The following is an 18276-nucleotide window of genomic DNA, read 5'->3' as shown; positions in this document are numbered from 1 at the left end:
GGGCACTGCTGCTCTCAGAAAGGGTGGGTGCTGTCCTGGCCATGGCACACCCAAGGGAGGACACAGCACCTGCTCATATTTTCCCTCTCCATCCCTCCCTGCACCTGCTGCAGGGACTTTGAGGCCAAATTTCCCCTATGGCCTTTCCAGCTGACTGTGACCCACCACAGATATTAAATATTCTTGTTCTTTTGGGGGGTTTTGAATCCCAAATATTCTTATTCTTTCGGGGGCCTTTGAATCCCAAATATTCTTGTTCTTTTGGGTGTAGTCTGTCCTGGCAAATCTTCCTGGAACCCAGATGGGTTTTATTGAGCTGGGTCTGAGAAAGTAGCAATTGTCCAATGACATTTGGGGACACGTGGATTTAAGATGCTCCAGTAAATTTAACACTGGCTGGAAATCTTCCCCACATCTTGACGTTTACTGCCCATGTTTTTAAACATGAAGATGGACCCTGGTGTGGAGCTGGCCCAGCCAATTTACCCAGCCCTAAAGAGATTTTAGTCACATTTTGGGGTTAGTGTGGGGCAGGAAATATTCCAAATAGACCCATAAGATTTGACTCACATGTACTGAAGTTTAAAGGATTTTTTTTTAGGATGAAGGTGTCCCTGTCTGCCTCATTCCAGGGCCAGGGAATGATCCCAGAAACTCTTCTCTTACTGCCTAAACCAAGCCCTGGGCTGTGTGAAATGCACTGGAGTGTCTGTGAGCTGCTGTGGCAAAAGCAGAACTGGAAATGCTGCCCAGGTTTGTGCTGGTGGATGTTTTGGAGCTGCACAATCAGAATAAGGATTAAAGGTGCCAAGGGACAGAATTTTTGTCATTAAAATGTCACTGCTAGAGAGGCAGCAAGTGGAGAGAGTGAAGTGAGATGTCTCAGCTGATACTGCAGGTGGCTGGAGAGGAGAAAAACCTCAGATACTGTAGAAATCCAGTTGGGGAAATCAGAATTGAGTTGTTGTTGGTTGGAGACCATCATCCAGGTCTGGATGGACCTGGAAATGCTGGGTTAATGACTGAACTTTGATGATTTTTAAGGTTTTTTCCAACCTCAGTTATTCTGTGGTGGCTGAGACGTTCCTGTCCATCAGACATTGGGGAACACAAAATGCTCCTTATCCATTTCTGGGTATTTATAAACCAAGCCAATAATGAGCTACCAAGGGCTTCCTCTGCAGGAACCAGGAAGGAAAGTGACCCCAGCCCCAAATTCAGAGGTTTGTTTGCTGTTGTGGTGGGGCAGGGATCTCAGTGTGCTACAGCAAGAGCAGGGACACAAAACTCCCACACACTGATGTGGCCATGGGCAGGTCCTCAAAGATGTGAAGAGCTGATCCCAAGCACCCTGAATTCATGGGAATGGCTCTGAAGAGTCTCTGGAGATGCTCATCCCTCCAAATCCTTCCACTTCTCCATCCCACTACGCTCTGAACATCTGTCCCAGCATCACAGGGAATTTGTGTTGCCCCACCTTTGGTGAGGAGATTGTGTTTGGGATTTAAATGGGTTTAAATGACCTGGAATATTTAATTCTGTAATTGCTTTGGGTTGGAGATCCTGGGAACAGAAGGTCCTGGCTGTCCCTGATCTAACTCCAGGAGACTCTTGGCTCCCAGTTTCTCCCAGTGAAACGAGCAGGAAAGCAATGCCAGCTCTCAGCTGTGTCAGCCTTGATCCCCCAAGCCTTGAGGCAGCAGGCAGAGCTCCCCAGGGAGGAGGAGGATCTGTCTCCCAGGGATGAAGACTCCATTGGCTGTGAAGGGAACAGACTCACTTTGAGTCTCCTCTGATGTGAAATGAAAATCTGATGCGTACATGCTAAAATTATCCTGAGCATATTTCATGCTAGCCTGAACAAATATTTATAAGTTCCACAGCAAACATTAATTTTAAATGTAATTTCTAAGAGCAAATGACAGTTGCCCAAAAAGAGTACAATTTCAAAATTTCCCTCATAGATACCTCCTTGTGCTGCTGAGTGACAGTTTTATTAACTGAGGGTCTTTTCAATCACATCGCTCTGTCTAGTTTGGCAATATTGACTCTCAGAGCCCAGTTTCAATATGCCCAGAAATGAAAGGAATTGAGGAAGTCAGAGGTTTGGCTGCTCAAGAAAAAGTCCTGCTGCCTTTACAATGTCAGCACAGAGGTCCCTGTGTGTCGTAGGGACATTGTGGCACTGCTGGAGGGGAATTTTGGTTTATTCCAGCAAAGGAGCATTGTGATCCCATTGGAAATGTGCCTCTCCTTCCCCCTGGGCTCTAACTGTGCAACTTTGCCTTCTTTTAGCTTTTCCTCCTTTCTCCATCTGAACCCACCAGCAGGAAGACACCAAGTGCCTGGGGAAGGTGATGGGACCATGGAGGCTCCTTTATTTGTGCTCAGTGTGGATTTATATATTTATATACATGGGAATATTTATATATTCCCATATATATATGAATATTTATTCAAAGAATAGTTTTTAATATGTATATATGTGTGTATATATATATAAATAATATATATACATATTATATATTATATATTTGTGTATATATATCCATAGTTATATACATATATATTATATATGCGTCACATTATATATTGTATAATATTATATATGCATGTTATATATGATATATAAAATAGTTTTCATAAATATATTTGTATATATACATAATATACAATATACAAGATACAATATACAATGTACAATATACAATGTACAATGTACAATATACAATATATAGTATATTGTATGTTGTATATTGTATATTATATAATCCATCTGAACCCACCAGCAGGAAGACACCAAGTGCCTGGGGAAGGTGATGGGACCATGGAGACTCCTGGATTTGTGCTCGGCACGGATTTCAACCTGAGGAACCCCTGAGGAGCTCCAGGAGCTCAGAGCCCTCCTGGTGGAGGCTCAGGGTGATGTGCAGAGGAAAACTCACACCTGACAGAGATGAGCTCTCAGAGGGGGTTCAGAGCCCTGGCTCAGAGTTTTGGGGATGGCAGGGGATGTAAAAGCCTGTGGTGCACTGAGAGGGGTCAGGTCACAGTGAAGGGTAGCACAGGTTGGTGCTGAGGTTGAATTTCAGGTCTGGGCATGGCCAGGAGCAGAGCTGGAGGTGGATCTCTTGGACAATGGTCTTTTAAGGGTTAGCAAGTCCTAAAACAAGCTGGGTTTGTTGGTTTGAAGACCTCAATTTTAGAGTCTAATGTGGAGGTGAAATGGGACATTAGTACTCATCAGTCCTAAAGTTAATAATGATAGAAAATCTGTGAAGAGCTGAGGAAATCCTTCCTCAAAGCCTGAGGAACTGTCTGGCTCCTTCCATCTTCAACTCCTGAAATCCTGAGGGCTCTGCTTGCTGCTAACCTGTGACAGGTAACAAAACCATTCCCTCTGAATTCCCTGTTCTCATTTTTCTTGGCAAATATCCTTTACTCCTTTACCTCACTCCATTTATTTACAAGCTATTCTAAGTAGAATTCCTCCACTTGGGATAAGTTTTGTCTGCTAATGATGGTAGAAACTCATTTCAGACAATTTCCTGCAATGTCCCAATCTTGTGACCAAGGCCCTGGGATTTCTGTTTTGGTTTTTTGTTTTGTTTTGTTTTGATTTTTGGGTTTTTGTTTGTTTGTTTTTCTTTCTCTTTTTTTTGTTTTGTTTGGGTTTTTTGGGTTTTCTTTTGAGGGGGTTGAGTTTTTATTTATTTTTAATTTTTAATTTTGGGTGGTTTTTTGATTTTTTTTAAAGTTTTTTTTTATTTTGTTGCGGTTTTTTTTCTTTGTTGTGTCTTTTTTATCTTGTTTTGGTTTTTTTATTCCCTTTTAAAAAGGAAAAATGAAATATGTATTTTTGTTAAAATTATAGATTTTTAAAAAATATTTTTATTAATATTTAAAATGCAACCTTTCCTTTGTAATAAAAATATATTTTTTTATTACAAAGGAAAGGTTGCGTTTTAAAACATCAGCAGTGTAACCTGCTGTAGAACCTGTTCTCAGATCCAAATCAAGAAACTCGTGTTGTGTTCTCAGCTTTCCCAGGGGCTCCTCACATGATTTTGCTGGCCCAGGTTCTTTATCTACCCCTGGATTTCTTGTAAACCTGGGGAAAAATCACATTTTCTGTGTGGATCCCATTAGATGCTCCAGGAAGGAGCTGCCTCCCCCTCTGTGCAGCCTGAACAAGAACACCCAGGAATCCCAGGTTGGATAAATTCTGAGCAGAGGAGCAGAACTGGAACCCCAGATTTAATTTCTTTTGGGCAGAAAAAGGAGAAATTTTGCTGCCCAGGGTTCAGTTGTTCTTTCTGGTCACAAATATCCTCTGTGGATCACAGGGAATGAGGGAAGTGGAAGTGCTGAGTGCTCTGAGGACACTTCAGCAGCTACAGACTGTCAATAAAAAACACCTTTTTTTCCATGTCATCCACTTCAATTCCTTCAAACTTCATTACATTTCAGATCTTTGCTCTATTTTGCCAAGGACATGCTCAAAAAAACAAAAAACCCCAAAAACCCCAACCCTAATGAAGGCCTAACTCATGGGTTTTAGTGGCTATGGCAACGTGGAGCACAGAGAGTGAGCAATGAAACCATCTCAAACTTCAGCAAAAACACAAGGACTTTATTATGTTTGACTGAAATAGTGTTGGCATCATGTGGGGTCGCTGCTCTGGGCTGACAGAGCTTGGGTTGCACTTTAAAATGTTCTCTGTTCACCTCCTGCTCTTCTGTCCCTGCTCCAAATCATCCCCACTCTCTTCTGCAGTAAAGGGAAATCAAGTCTGGTCCTCTAGGATGCTTTTTTCCATCAGATTTTAGTGGGAAATTATTAAATCCAGATGCCATTTAGGGCTTTGTTCAATCTTCACCTTAGCCACTAAGGAAAGGTCTCAGAAGGGAAAGGTCTCAGAAGATTTTTTTTGCACAATAATTTGATTTTTGCATCAGTTTGAAGCAGCAGCTGGGGATCCAGGGGAGAAATGAGTGGGATGTGCAGAGCCCCAGCTGCCAAGGTGTGTGTGAGGGGTTTGGGGTGAGGATGTGCCAGAGGTGTGGCAGCTCTGGGTCTCCTGGATCAGCTCCACTGCACAAAAAGAGCCAATTTGTGGTGTCCCCCTGAAGCTGGAAGTGAAGAGAAGTTTCCACCTCATGTTTTGGGCAGCCTGGATCCACGGGAGAGGCTGAGCTGCCTCTCAGGGCTGCAGTAAATCTGATTAATTGGACGAGCTGAGCACATGAAGGAACGATGCCCCAGGTCCTGGGCTTGTTGGAGGCAGCTCTACCTTGACATCTGCAGGAATGCATCCCAGGGAAGGGGGAGGGATGGGGAGCAGAGCAGCAGAGTCATTCCTGCCCTTCCTTCTCTCCTTCCCCAATGTTCCAGCCCAGCAGAATCCCGGAATTTGGGAAAAGAATGAAACCAGCTATTTTTTGCTACAGGCTGTGATTTTTTTTTTCCATGATATCTTAGCTGGAAATTGTGGTGCCCTTGTGATGTGTGTGAGTGGAGGAAAGGGAGATTCATGGATTTCCATGTGGGCTGGGGCTGGCTGGGAGTGCCCTGGAGCACTGTGAGGGTTGGAGAGCTCCTCCTCACTGAGCTGCTGTGCCCACAGAAAATATTCCCACCTGGAATGAGACTCAAAGAATGTCCTAAGCTGGAAGGGACCCCCAAAAATCATCCAGGGCAGCTCCTTGACTCTGTTACTGTAGGACACAAAACAACACGAGTGCACACATTGCGGCTCTCAAGGTGAAAAAAAAGGAAGTTTATTTTCTAACATTTATAGTTTTCCAAAAGTGACAGTGGGTTGGAGGGTGAAAGCGCCACCTCTCCAATGACACTGGACAAACCAACAGTCCATCAAATTTCTCTTCTATAAAAGAATGCAAAACAATAAGTTATTTACAGAAAGTGTGTGAGATAGTTCATTACAAGAATGTAAGCATCAGAAGATTTAGAAAATCTTAAAAAATCAGGGTGACAAGACATCCCAACAATCCCACCCTGGGCATCCCTGGCAGTGCTCTCCAAACCCTCCTGGAGCTCTGGGACCATTCCCTGGGCAGTGCCAGCACCTCTGGGGGAGGAACCTTTCCTTGATTCCATCCTAAATCCCTCTGGCACAGCTCCAGCCATTCCCTGGTTCCTGTCCCTGTCACAGAGATGGAGCCTCACTCCCCAGAGCCCAGATCTGCCCCCACCCTGCCCTGACCATGCCATGGGGAGGTGACATAGCCCAGCATGGGCAGCACAGCACAAACCATGGGGTTTGCTTTTCCCTGGCTCCAAACCCCTGCACTCCTATGCCAGGGAGGGATGGGTGGCACAGGGCACAGATCCTGCATGGGCTGTGCCCTGCTCTCACAGAGGGTGCAGTGGGTGCTGGGTCTGGTGCTGCTGTGCCAGGGCAGGGGCTCTGCAGGTGCCCAAGAGCCCCTTCAGCCCCTGGTGCAGGAGGGGCTGCTCCACAATGGGAGTGCCAGGGCTGAATGGAGGTGCCAGGGCTGGGCTGTTCTAGAATGGAGGTGCCAGGGCTGGGCTGCCCCATGTCCCTCCCAGAGGCCCAGCCTCGAGGGAGCAGAGTCCCCATTTCTGTCAGCTCTCTGGGATGGGCTCAACTGCAAAAAGCCAAAATACCAGGCAGGAAGGAAGTGGGACAAGAAAAATATCCTGATGTCAAGTTGGGCTGGGCTTTGCTGGGCTGGGCTTTACTGAGCGGGGGCTGAGTTTAGGCTGAGTTTGCTGGGCTGGGGCTGAGTTTGGATTTGGCTTCAATGGGCTGGGGCTTTACTGAGTTGAGGCTGAGTTCAGGCTAGGCTTTGCTGGGCTGGGCTTTCCTGGGCTGGAGATGAGTTCAGATTGGGCTTTGCTGGGCTTTCCTGACCTGGGGCAGAGTTTGGGCTGAGCTTTGCTGGTGCAGGGCAGCTGTCTGGGGGCTGCAGGAGCTCTGGATCCTGCCCAGCCTGGTGGGGATTCAATCCGGGAAGTTTTAATGACACAACAACAACAACAACAAAAGAGGAAAAGAGGGGAAAGGAAGAAAAGGCTCCTGCAGGGCTGGTTGCCACGGAGACCCCAAGGAAGTTTGAACCAGTCCTGCTCTTTTCACAGCCTCCTTTGAGCCAGGGAGGGAATTATGGCTGGCCATAAAAGGGGACATGTGGCCCTTTGCTCACAGGGACCGGCCTCTGCAGTTAGGAGCCTTCAGCTCATTTTCTCTCTTGTAATTGTAATAAAAAACCCTCCTGCAATTATACATTCAGATCTCAGAAAATAGAAAAAAAAAAGGGAGGGGGGGAATCTAGGACAAGTTGTGCATCCTTTGCCTTAGGGGGACAGATCTCTGCCTCTTGCAGCCCATTATTCCCCCAGCACAGCCCTCCTCCCCTGCCTGCTCTGCTCCTGGGGAATGTTGCTGTGCTCAGGGCTGGCCAGCAGCTCACACTGTCTGTCTGTCTGTCTGTCCTCACACCAGCCCCAGCTCCCCAACAGCCAAAATCTGACTTGGATTGGAAAGCCAGGTGTGTGCTAAAGAAGGCAGGACCTTCCCCTGAAATATAAACCCCCTCCCACAGAATTATTATAATTTGAAATTAAGGGGCTCTCAGGCAAAGATATAGGAATACGAATAACAGGTCTTTATTAGGAAAATTAAAAATAAAAATGAAATAGTACAAAAAAAAAAAAAAAAAAGAAAAAAGAAAAAGACACTGACAGAGTCAAACCATGCCCTGACCTCCTGTATGTCAGGGAGGTGGCACAGCCCCATCCCATGGAGGCTCAGCCCTCCTGCAGTGCCAGCTGTGGTTCTGCTGCAGCAGGGATCCTGCACAAGGGGGGAATTTTCCTCTGCAGCTCCAGGGCTGCTGGAGATGGGCCTGGGCTCCCTCTGGCAATGCAGGGCAGCAGAAAGCTGCTCCTCTGGGAATGCAGGGGGCAAAGGCTGCTGGGGTGTCCCAAAGCTCAGATTGTATCCAGGTAGGAATGCTTGAAACCTCAGATTGTATCCAGGTAGGAATGTTCCAAAGCTCAGATTGTATCTAGGTAGGAATGTTTGAAACCTCAGATTGGATCCAGGTAGGAATGCTTGGCTCCTCCCCTGGGCGGAGCATCTCCCCATGGGATGATGGAATTTGATCAGCCATGCAGGGACACTCACTGGCCCATGAACAGAAGAGATCTCCTGGAGGGAGGATGGGTTGTGGGAGAGATAAATAAAACTGCCCAATGAACAGGACTGTCCCACCTCTAACAGAGGGTGATAAAATTCACACCCAGCTAAATTTTTCAACCTTAGACCCCCATCAGCCACCCCATCCCAGTGGAGAACCTCCCTGCTCAGGAAGAACTGACCTTTAATGAAGGCAGGTTAATATCTTTAAATGAAGAGCAGCTGCATCAATTGACACTCAGCTGGACAAATGTTTGCAGGCAGGTTTGTGCTGCCTTTGACAGATTGGAGATCAGTCTCCTGTTCCCACTGTGTTCTCTGGACACACCACCCTGCATCCCACCGTGCTCCCACCCAAACTGCTCCATCCTCCCCAGCTCCTGCTTTGTAGAGCAGCTGATAATTTTCAGGCTCTGTTCTTGGCTTTTCTGCAGGGCTTTTCCTGCTGTCTTCAAAATAAATATAAATAAAATAAAGACAAAAATAAAAGGAACTTGCACCCCTCAGTGTCTCAGCATCATCCTTTCCATCATAGAGCTTGACAAGTGTGCCACCCTTGGAGGACTTGCTGCAGGAGAAGCTGGAACTTCATGCAGCTAAATAGGTACCAGAGCTTCACTTTTGGTGCCTGTAAATCCACTTCTGCTCCATAACAAGGCAAAAAAGCCAACAGGAGCATCCCCCATCCCTGTGGTCCTCTCTGTGCCCATCCCACAGTGTTCCCAGTGTTCCCAATGCAGAGAGAGTGGTGGGAGGTCCTCGGGTGAGGGTTCCTCAGGTGAGAGCTCCTACAGGCTCCCCTTGGTCACAGCTCTGGCTTTTCTGTCGCTGTGTCACCACAGCCACCGGTTCCCCCCTGGGGTTACCCCCTCAGCTACGCTGGTGTCCTGTTTGTGGAGCTAAGTGGTGAACCCCAGCTGTAAAAATAACTTGAGTTTCTCTGAGACCATCTTAATTTGGCAGGAAGACTCTCCCAAAATGCGATGAGGGTGGTGCTGAGCTGCAGAGCAGATGAGCTCCCTGTCCTGGGCAAAAAGCTTGGCTGGATGGGGACATTTCCAGGAGAGCTGGGGACAGTGGGACACAAGTGCCACCCAGTGGGCTGTGACACCACAGAGTCACAGGGCTTTGGGTGGGAAGGGACCCTGCAGAGCATCCCATGCCATGGGACACCTGCCATGAGGCCAGGTGGCCCTGTCCAACCTGGCCTTGGACATTCCAGGGATCCAGGGGCAGCCAGAGCTGCTATGGGTCCATCTGTGGTGTGGGTTGGAGCTCTGGGTCACTGATTGTCCCCTGGCCCCAGCACAGACAAGGCTGGGCTGTCCAGCAGAGCACAGGTACAGGATCTGTCCCCAAAAACACCTTCCCCAAGGTTTGGGGTTCCTGGGGAACTGGGGTGTCCCAGCTCTGAGGATGCAGGAGGACAACCAGTCTGGAAGAACCACAGCTGAAGGACAGGCCTGTGGATGGTCTGCAGGCCAAAGGACTGAGTTAGCAGAAGAAAAAATTGATAAAATATGAATTTATCCATAGCAAGGAAGAAAGCAAGGCTGATAGCATGGAAACAACATCGACACATAAGGGATACTTGCAGTTAGAAGATATTTGCCTTAGTGAGCAGCATGAGTGCCTTAATAATTTGTTGTAAACTCATGGTAATTAATTATTGACATTAATTGCTTTGCACCAATAAAATACAATGAGCTATTGCTCTGTCCAGTGAACACAATCAGCTTTGATTACTAGTTTTGATATAACAATGACTTGAGATCGTGTCTTGTTAGGGGTGTAAAACTTAAAAAACACCTTGTAATAAGGAAGAAGCCATTGTTGTCACTGCACAGGTGTGGTGGTATTTGAGGGTCCCCAGGATGAGGGAAGAGATGAGAATCTTGACTCCATGTTTCAGAAGGCTGATTTGTTATCTTATAATATTAAAATATAATCTATATAATAATAAAAATAAAATTAAAATAAAATATATATTATATTAAAAGAAAACTATACTAAAGAAAGAGAAAGGAGACATCAGAAAGCTACAAAGGAAGAATGACAATAAAATCTTGTGAATGCTCACAGCCTTGACACAGTAATAGAAATAGTATATTGTAATATAGTGTAATATAGTGTAATATAGTGTAATATAGTGTAGTATAGTATAATATAGTATAATACAGTAATAATATAGTGTAATATAGTATATTATAGTGTAATATAGTAATAATATAGTGTAATATAGTATAATATAGTATTATATAGCAATAATATAGTGTAATATAGTGTAGTATAGTATAATATAGTGTAATATAGTAATAGTGTAATACAGTATAGTAATATAGTATAGAATAATATAGTATAATAAAGTAATTAATTGGCTTTCTGATAAGATGGAGTCAGATGCATCACTCCCCCCCCGTTGGGGGGGAGTGTAATATAGTGTAATATAGTATATATATAGTATATATAGTGTAATATAATCGTAACATAGTGTAATATAGTATTATATAATGTAATACATTTTATTACACTATATTATACTATATAGTGTAATATAGTAATAATATAGTATAATATAGTGTAATATAGTACTATATAGTGTAATGTAATATGGTGTAATATAGTAATAATACAGTGTAATGTAGTGTAATTAAGTATAATAAAGTGCAATATAATAATAGTGTAACATAGTATAGTAATATAGTATGGAATGATATAGTATAATAATTTATTAGCCTTCTCATATCCATGGAGTCAGATACATCATTCCCTCCCCTCTTTGGGTGTTCCCCGCGAATACAATTACCGAACACAACACTCGGGGGCTCGGAAAGAGGCAGTGGGGTGAGTCGGGAGGCTCGGGAAGAGCAGCAAACCCCCTTGCCCGGCTCCGGAGCATCCCTGTCGGAGCAGCCAGCCATCCTCGGGGGCGCAGTACCATCTGCTGGCAGCGCCGGGGATGGGAGAGGGGCAGCAAGCTCGGCTTTACCCGCAATCAAATCAGAACTCTCGTTTTCTGTCGGTTCTGTCCAATTTAACACGCTTAGGCTGCAAATTCAGAGTTCAAACTCGACGCATCCCTGCGAGGGGGAGGTTTCGGACTGCTAAATTCGGGCTGCGATGTTTTTCCATCCGCAGAAGGAAGAAAAGAAAATCCCCAGACAGAGCCCACTTTGCCAGATTATCTATAATAATTTTTCCCCTTGGTTTCTTACTAATCTGTAGCTTAAATATCAATTTCTTCAGCCCTTAACCTCGTCTTTACTGTGTGTACATTACATCAGCATGCCCTGCCTTCCCTCTCAGCCCCAATTTATTCCTGTTCTGTCCTTTTCCATTCCTCCCAGCGCCACACTTTGCCTCTGAGCCTACCCCAGCTCCATTTATTTGCTGCAGCAATAGCAGATGATCGATCTGAGGCTGTTTGTAGCTCATTCCTGCTCTCAGAACCCTCCAGTCTGCCATCCACATCCACTTTGTTTCCTCTTAATCACTTCCCTGCTCCTGTTTGTCCCCTCCGTGGCCGTTCCACAGAGCAGTGGCTGGAAGGAAGGAAGCCCAGAGCACGTAGCCACTGGCCCACACGCTGTGGCCAGGAAACTGTGGTTGGCAGCAAACCCAGAGGACTCAAAACACAGCTCCCAAAAGCATTTGTTAAGTGACATGGGTTCAGAAATGATGCAGGACTTGATCCCACTCTTGGTTGAGGATGGGTAAGAGGCAAGGCAGGCCCTGCTTGGCTGCACCCCCTGGATTTTTGCTCTCCCCAGCCTGACTCATCCACCAAAATGCACCTGATGGATGAGGAGTGTGTTCATTGCATTGGGAATTACAATTTATTCTTCCCTGCATAGCCACCAGCTCGTCCCAGGGCAGCACCTGGAGCTGCAGGCCCAGCCGGGCTCACAGGGGAAAGGACCCAGCTGGAGCTGATAGTAAAAGATTTTAAAATCACAGAAAATTTGGGGTGTTAGAAAGAAAGTTAGGCTTAGTAGGCCCTGGGAAATGTATTTGTTTTTTTGTAAAAAATACATGTAAAAATGTAAATGTATTTTTCACATGATCCTGTATTTGCTAGATCATGTGAGACTGCACCTGCGTAACCAGTATGTGATAAGTGATATAATTGTTAGATGGGATTAGATATAATTATTGTTGAGAGAAACTTTGTTAAAGGTTTGAGTGGAATCATGAGAAACCCATGCTTGGATGGAATCAATGTATAGAACAATGTAATAGAACATTGTATGGTGATATTGTAATGTCAATAGAACAATGTAAGGTAAATAATTAATATGTAAGTTATATAATGATAGAATATAAAACATGTTTATCCCAAACCCATGGCAGAGTCAGATTTGGGTCTGTACCCCTGACACCCAGAGCTCTCAATAAAAGCATCTGCATAGAATCTATTCTTCTGTGATTATGAGTTCCTGATGCTAACAGAGCCACTTTGGATGAGCTCAGCTCATCTCAGCTCAGCCCAAGCTCAACTGATTATTAATTTGGATCAACAATCCTTCTCCATCCAGGCAAGACATCTCCATGAAAGCCTCTCTGGGCTGTTGGCCTTTTCCCAGGAGCTCAGAAAGACTGGCCAGGGTGGAGGAGCTTCTCTCTGTTCTCCTGTTTTCTCCAGGGTGTGCAAGGACAATCCTGGCCCTGCTCCTCAGTCCTGTCTGAGAAATCACAGGGTGGTTTGGGTAGGGAGGAACCTTTAAAGACCATTTTTTTCATCCTTTAAAGATGGAACCTTTAAAGGAGATGATCCTCCTTTAAAGAGGAATCCTTTAAAGGAGGAACCTTTAAAGACGAAATATTGCAATGGGCAGGGTCATCTCCAACAGAACCAGGCTGCTCCAACCCTTGTGTGACCTGGCCTTGGACACTTCCAGGGATCCAGGGACAGCCACAGCTTCTCTGGGCACCCTGTGCCAGGGCCTCCCCACCCTTCTTTTTTTCTTTATATCTAATCTGAATGTGCTCTTTTAGTTTAAACCCTTGTCTGATCACAACTGAGAGATGCAGCTTCGCTTCCTCCTCATTTTGGGTTCTCATCACAGGATCAGGGAATGGTTTGGGCTGAAGGAAGCCTTGAAGGTCATCAGGTTCCAGCCCCATGCTGGGGACAGAGGGGCTCATGCCTCTCTGCCAGGCTGCAGCCTCTCCACCCAACACAGGCCATTGTCCCTTTCATCAGGACAAGTGACACCACCATGACTCACCACAAAATGTCCTGAGACCAAAATATCCTGCCAAAAGGAACTGGAAATCCAGGATTTCCATTTGTGACTGAGTGCAGGTTGGACCCTGCTGTGGTAGCAGTTTCTCCTGCCCTGGCTGAGCTGCTCTCCATGGCACAAAGAGGAACATGGGGCACTTCCCACCCCTCTGGGAACTGTGGCTCCAACCCTGACCTGCTCCAAAGCTCACCAGGAAATCCCCGCCAGCTCCTTGCATGCTGTCAGGGAGCACTGGGCTTTTCCCAAGGAGTCTCATCATGTTCCCTTCTGCCTTTCATCTTCCCCAGGGTTGCATTTTTCCTATCCATAACATGTCCACCCGCTTTCATTTTCCGCCACCTTTGTAATTTGATTTTTTCTTTTGATCTGTTTCACAATTTCCCCGATTTTCTGTTTGGATTTTGAAATTTGGCTCCTGCCCAGCAGCAATACTGTGCAAAAGCAGATTCCTTGGGAAAATCACAGGAACAGAATGTGCACGTAAACGAGACTTCTCCTGAAAAATTCCCCAGACAGCAGGAATTTGCAGCTTAGGGACTTCCCCAGCCCAAGGTAGTGTTGATGGCTTTAGTAACAGTGAGGGATTTTTCCTTCCATAAATCTACATGGTTTCTCCTTAAACTGCATGTGAACATTTGGCTTGGTGTCACCTGCAGTCCCAGAGCTCCTGGTGACAATGTCCTGGTTACGTGAGGGACAGCATCCAATGTATGGGGGGGCTTATTTTATTTTAAATAAGCTATTTTAAATGCCATTTAATGGCTTAACTCGATGTGATAATAATTGTAAGTTCCTGTCCATTCTCTGTCAGAGAGGTCTGGATGAGTTCTGTTCCTGCGTTTGTTGTCTCTCATCCAAACTGAGGGATCCCAACCCTGGAGCTCCTTCTCCAGATCTCTGATCTTGCTCTGATCTTGCTGCTGTGACTCTCCACCCTTTTCCCTATTCCCCAGCACCCCTGATCTGATCCCCATTAAAGCACCATGAAATCAGGCTGCTCATGGGCAACAGCTGTTTCTCCTTGAAATTCCCCCTGGGATGAGCAGAGGAAAACCCCAAACCATGCAGGTTACAGGGTCATTGAGTGAAGATGGTGAAGCTGCAGAGTTCCAGAACATTCCCTGCAATGAGCTGGGGGTTGATTCCCTCCTCAGCACCAAGCACCACTGCCGCAGGATGATGCAGCACAGTGGGGCAGGGAGGAGGGATCTTGTGACAGTGTTCACAGGGGTTTTCGGATGAGGGAAGAGATGAGAATGTTGACTCCATGTTTCAGAAGGCTTGATTTATTATTTCATGATTAAAACTATACTAAAAGAATAGAAGAAAAGGTTTCATCAGAAGCCTAGCTAAGCTAAGAATAGAAAGGAATGAATGATAACAAAGCTTGTGTCTCAGACAGAGTCTGAGGGAGGGCTGGATGGTGGTGGCACTTCCCTGTCACCTCCTCCTCTCTGGGGTCTTGCCTGGGGTCTTGTGTCCTCTTCCTAAGGTTGTGGTAGCAAGGAGTCAAAAATGAGAGCGTTATCAAAAGCAGCTCCCTCTCCCAGCCATTCCTGTACAATTGGCTGGAAAATGTGGATGTCCCATCCCTGGAAGTGCCCAAGGCCAGGCTGGACAGGGCTTGGAGCACTCTGGGATAGTGGGAGCTGTCCCTGGCCATGGCAGGGGGGTGAGTGAGGTGGGCTCTAAGGTTCCTTCCAACACAAACCATTCTTGATTCTTTGGAAAAATAGCATAAAAAATGTTTTTTTATGCAAATATCCCTGAACAGGAGGGACAAAATCAGCGAATCTCTGTGTCCAACCTGATGAGCCCTGCCAAGAGCAGGGAGGAGAAAACCTTTTCAGAGGGGTACAGAAATGGAACTTTGCTGCTCCTTGAACATTTGGGCAACAAGGTTGAGGTGGGGCTGCAGCTGAGCAGTTCATGGGCAGTCAGGAGGGTCCTGGGACAGTCCTGGGTGTTGGGGAACTCTGAAAGGGCTGACACAGTTACATTGCCCTTCTTCGCCCCATTTTTCATGGTATCTACTACTCCCATCTCACCTCTTGTGTGAAACCAGATTTTTGTGACAGTCAGCCGTGCACCTTCCCCTCCTTCCCTTCCCAAACCTCAACCTCCTGTGCCACCAGGACCAGGGGCACAGCTCAGAAAAGAGCAGGGGAGGAGTGCAGGGCTTCCTCTTCCTCCTGTAGCAGTATTGGTGTGAGATGCTGACCGCTGATGTTGTCCCTGCTCACCTCAAGTCCTCTCCTAAAATCACAAATTTATATTTGTGATCTCTGCCAGCCAGGCAGGGACACGGTTCAAGGATGCTCAGCCCATTTTGGTGCCTATATTATATTTTTTAATATAATATTTATAGGTTATTTATGTAATAGGTTTAATATTTCTCCTTCTGAAGTTTAACAGTGCATAAATAATATTTAATAAACAACCTTTAACTTGAAACAAACTTATTCAGATAGGTGATGTCTGCTCAGATCTCATATTTTAAGGATGCTCATAAATGGTGGACAAGGCTGATCAAATCTTGCAATATGTCTTTAATTTTCTTTAATCACGTTTAATTTCAGTGAAGGATGCATTACTTTTGAACTGTTGTTCAAAGGGAAGGGAACAAAATGATGGTGCAGACTGGAGAGCAGCATCTCTCCTCCTCATCTGTTGGATTTTTCTGGTCTAGAGATGGGGTAACTGAGAGGCATTTAAAAACTTTTATTCCATTTTCAGCCTCATGGGAAGAGTGAGACAATACAGATGTTATAATTAATGCCATCACAATTCAAAGCCAACTATTTCCTAATTACAATACAAATCCATTTCCTACACTCACCCATTGCCTGACTGGTTTCATGTGCCTGTCCAGACCCTTCCACACCTGCAGCTCCACAGTCCTGGCATTTTGGGGGGGTATTTTCAAGGGTCAGCATTGCACCTTTATCCCAATGGCCACTCTTGGGGGTCTGGAAATTTGCTACTGAGTTCCTCTGTGAAGGTTTGTGTCATTGCACTTGGGAGGATCAGGCTGGGTGTTAAACCCTTCCCCTGGAGGATCAGGATGAGTGCTAAACCTTCCCCTGGGGGGATCAGTCTGGATGTTAAACCCACTCCCCTGGAGGAATCAGGCTGCGTGTTAAACCCTTCCCCTGGGGGATCAGTCTGGGTATTAAACCCTTCCCTGGGCAGATCAGGCTGGGTATTAAACCCCCTTCCCCTGGAGGGATTGTCTGGATATTATACCCTCTTCCCCTGGAGGGATCAGGCTGGTTGTTAAACCCTTCCCTTGGGGGAATCAGGCTGGGTGTCAAACCTACTCCCCTGGATGGATCAGGCTGGATGTTAAACCCTTCCCTGGAGGGATTGGCTGGATGCTAAACTCCCTTCCCCTGGAGGGATCAGGCTGGGTGTTAAACCCTTCCCCTGGGGGGTTCAGTCTGAGTGTTAAAGCCTTCCCTTGGGGGATCAGGTTGGATGTTAAACCCCCTTCCCCTGGAGGAATTGGGCTGGATGTTAAACCCTTCCCTGGCAGGATTGGCTGGGTGTTGAACCCCTTTCCCCTGGAGGGATCAATCAGAGTGTTAAATCCTTCCCCTGAGGGGTGTTAAACCCTTCCCCAGGGGGAATCAGGCTGGGTTTAACTCCCTTTCCATATAGGGTTGTGCATCTGTAGGATGAGTGCCCCTAGAGGTGTGGGGATCCTTGGGGGTCTGCAGGACATGGCTGGACAAACCCACAGCCACCCTTGTCCAGATTTGACAGCTGCCTGTCTTGGCATGGGAGGTTTCTCTGGAGCCCTCCAAAGGGTCTCCTTGCCCCCAGCATTTCCAGGAGATGCCACCTGTGCAAAGCAAGGTTTGGTCACACGTGTCTGTGGGAGCTGGGACGTGTTGGGATTGACCTCCACGAGCAGCAGAGCAGCGAGGTGGAGCACAGGAGGGATGTGCTGGGGGCTGCTGGGTGCAGCAGGTGCCTCTTCACCTCTTCCCCGCCCTTACAAGTGCCCGAAGGCAGCGCTGAGACTTGGAAAGGGGAGGTTCCCCTGCCACACCCATGGCTGTCGTTCCGTGGGGCACTGTGGCCATCCTGGAGCCTGGAGCCGAGTCCCGGGGGAAGGAGGGATCCGGGGGATGGAGGGATTCCATGTGGATGGAGGGATCCCACGGGAATGGAGAGACCCGGCGAGGATGGAGGGATCTTGGGAGAATGGAGGGATCCCACGGGGATGCAGTCATCCCATGGGGATGGAAGGATCCTACAGGGATAGAGGGATCCCGGGGGCATGGAGGGATCCTGGAGAGATGGAGGGATCTCGAGAGAATGGATGGATTTCATGGGGATGGAGGGATCCCGCGGGGCTGGAGGGACCCGGTGGGGATGGAGGGACGTGGAGGGGTTGGAGGGATCCCAGGGGGATGGAGGGACCCGCAGGGGATGGAGCGATCCCGCCAGATTAGTGGAACTGCGCGGACATTGAGGGACCAGGTGGGGATGGAGGGATCCTGAAGGGATGGAAGGATCCCGGGGAGACGGAGAGACCCAGTGAGGATAAAGGGATCCCGCTGGGATTGAGGAACTGCACGGGGATGGAGGGATCTCACGGGGATGGAGGGACCCGGTGGGGATGGAGGGATCCCGGGGGAATGGAGTGATGCTGGGAGAGTGGAGCGATCCCGCCAGGGAGGGATTCCGAGGGGGCGAAGGGATTCCAGGGGAATGGAGGGAACCCGGCGGGAATGGAGGGATGCCGAGGGAATGGATGGATTTCATGGGGATGGAGGGACCCGGACGGGTTGGAGGGATCCCTCGGGGATGGAGGGACCCGGAGACGATGGAGGGAC

This window comes from Melozone crissalis, unplaced genomic scaffold (genome assembly GCF_028551555.1).
Source record: "Melozone crissalis strain CALT ecotype California unplaced genomic scaffold, PUWL_Pcris_2 ptg000032l_1, whole genome shotgun sequence".
NCBI classification, from domain to species: Eukaryota; Metazoa; Chordata; class Aves; order Passeriformes; family Passerellidae; genus Melozone; species Melozone crissalis.
Note: the sequence above shows the minus strand (reverse complement) of the source record.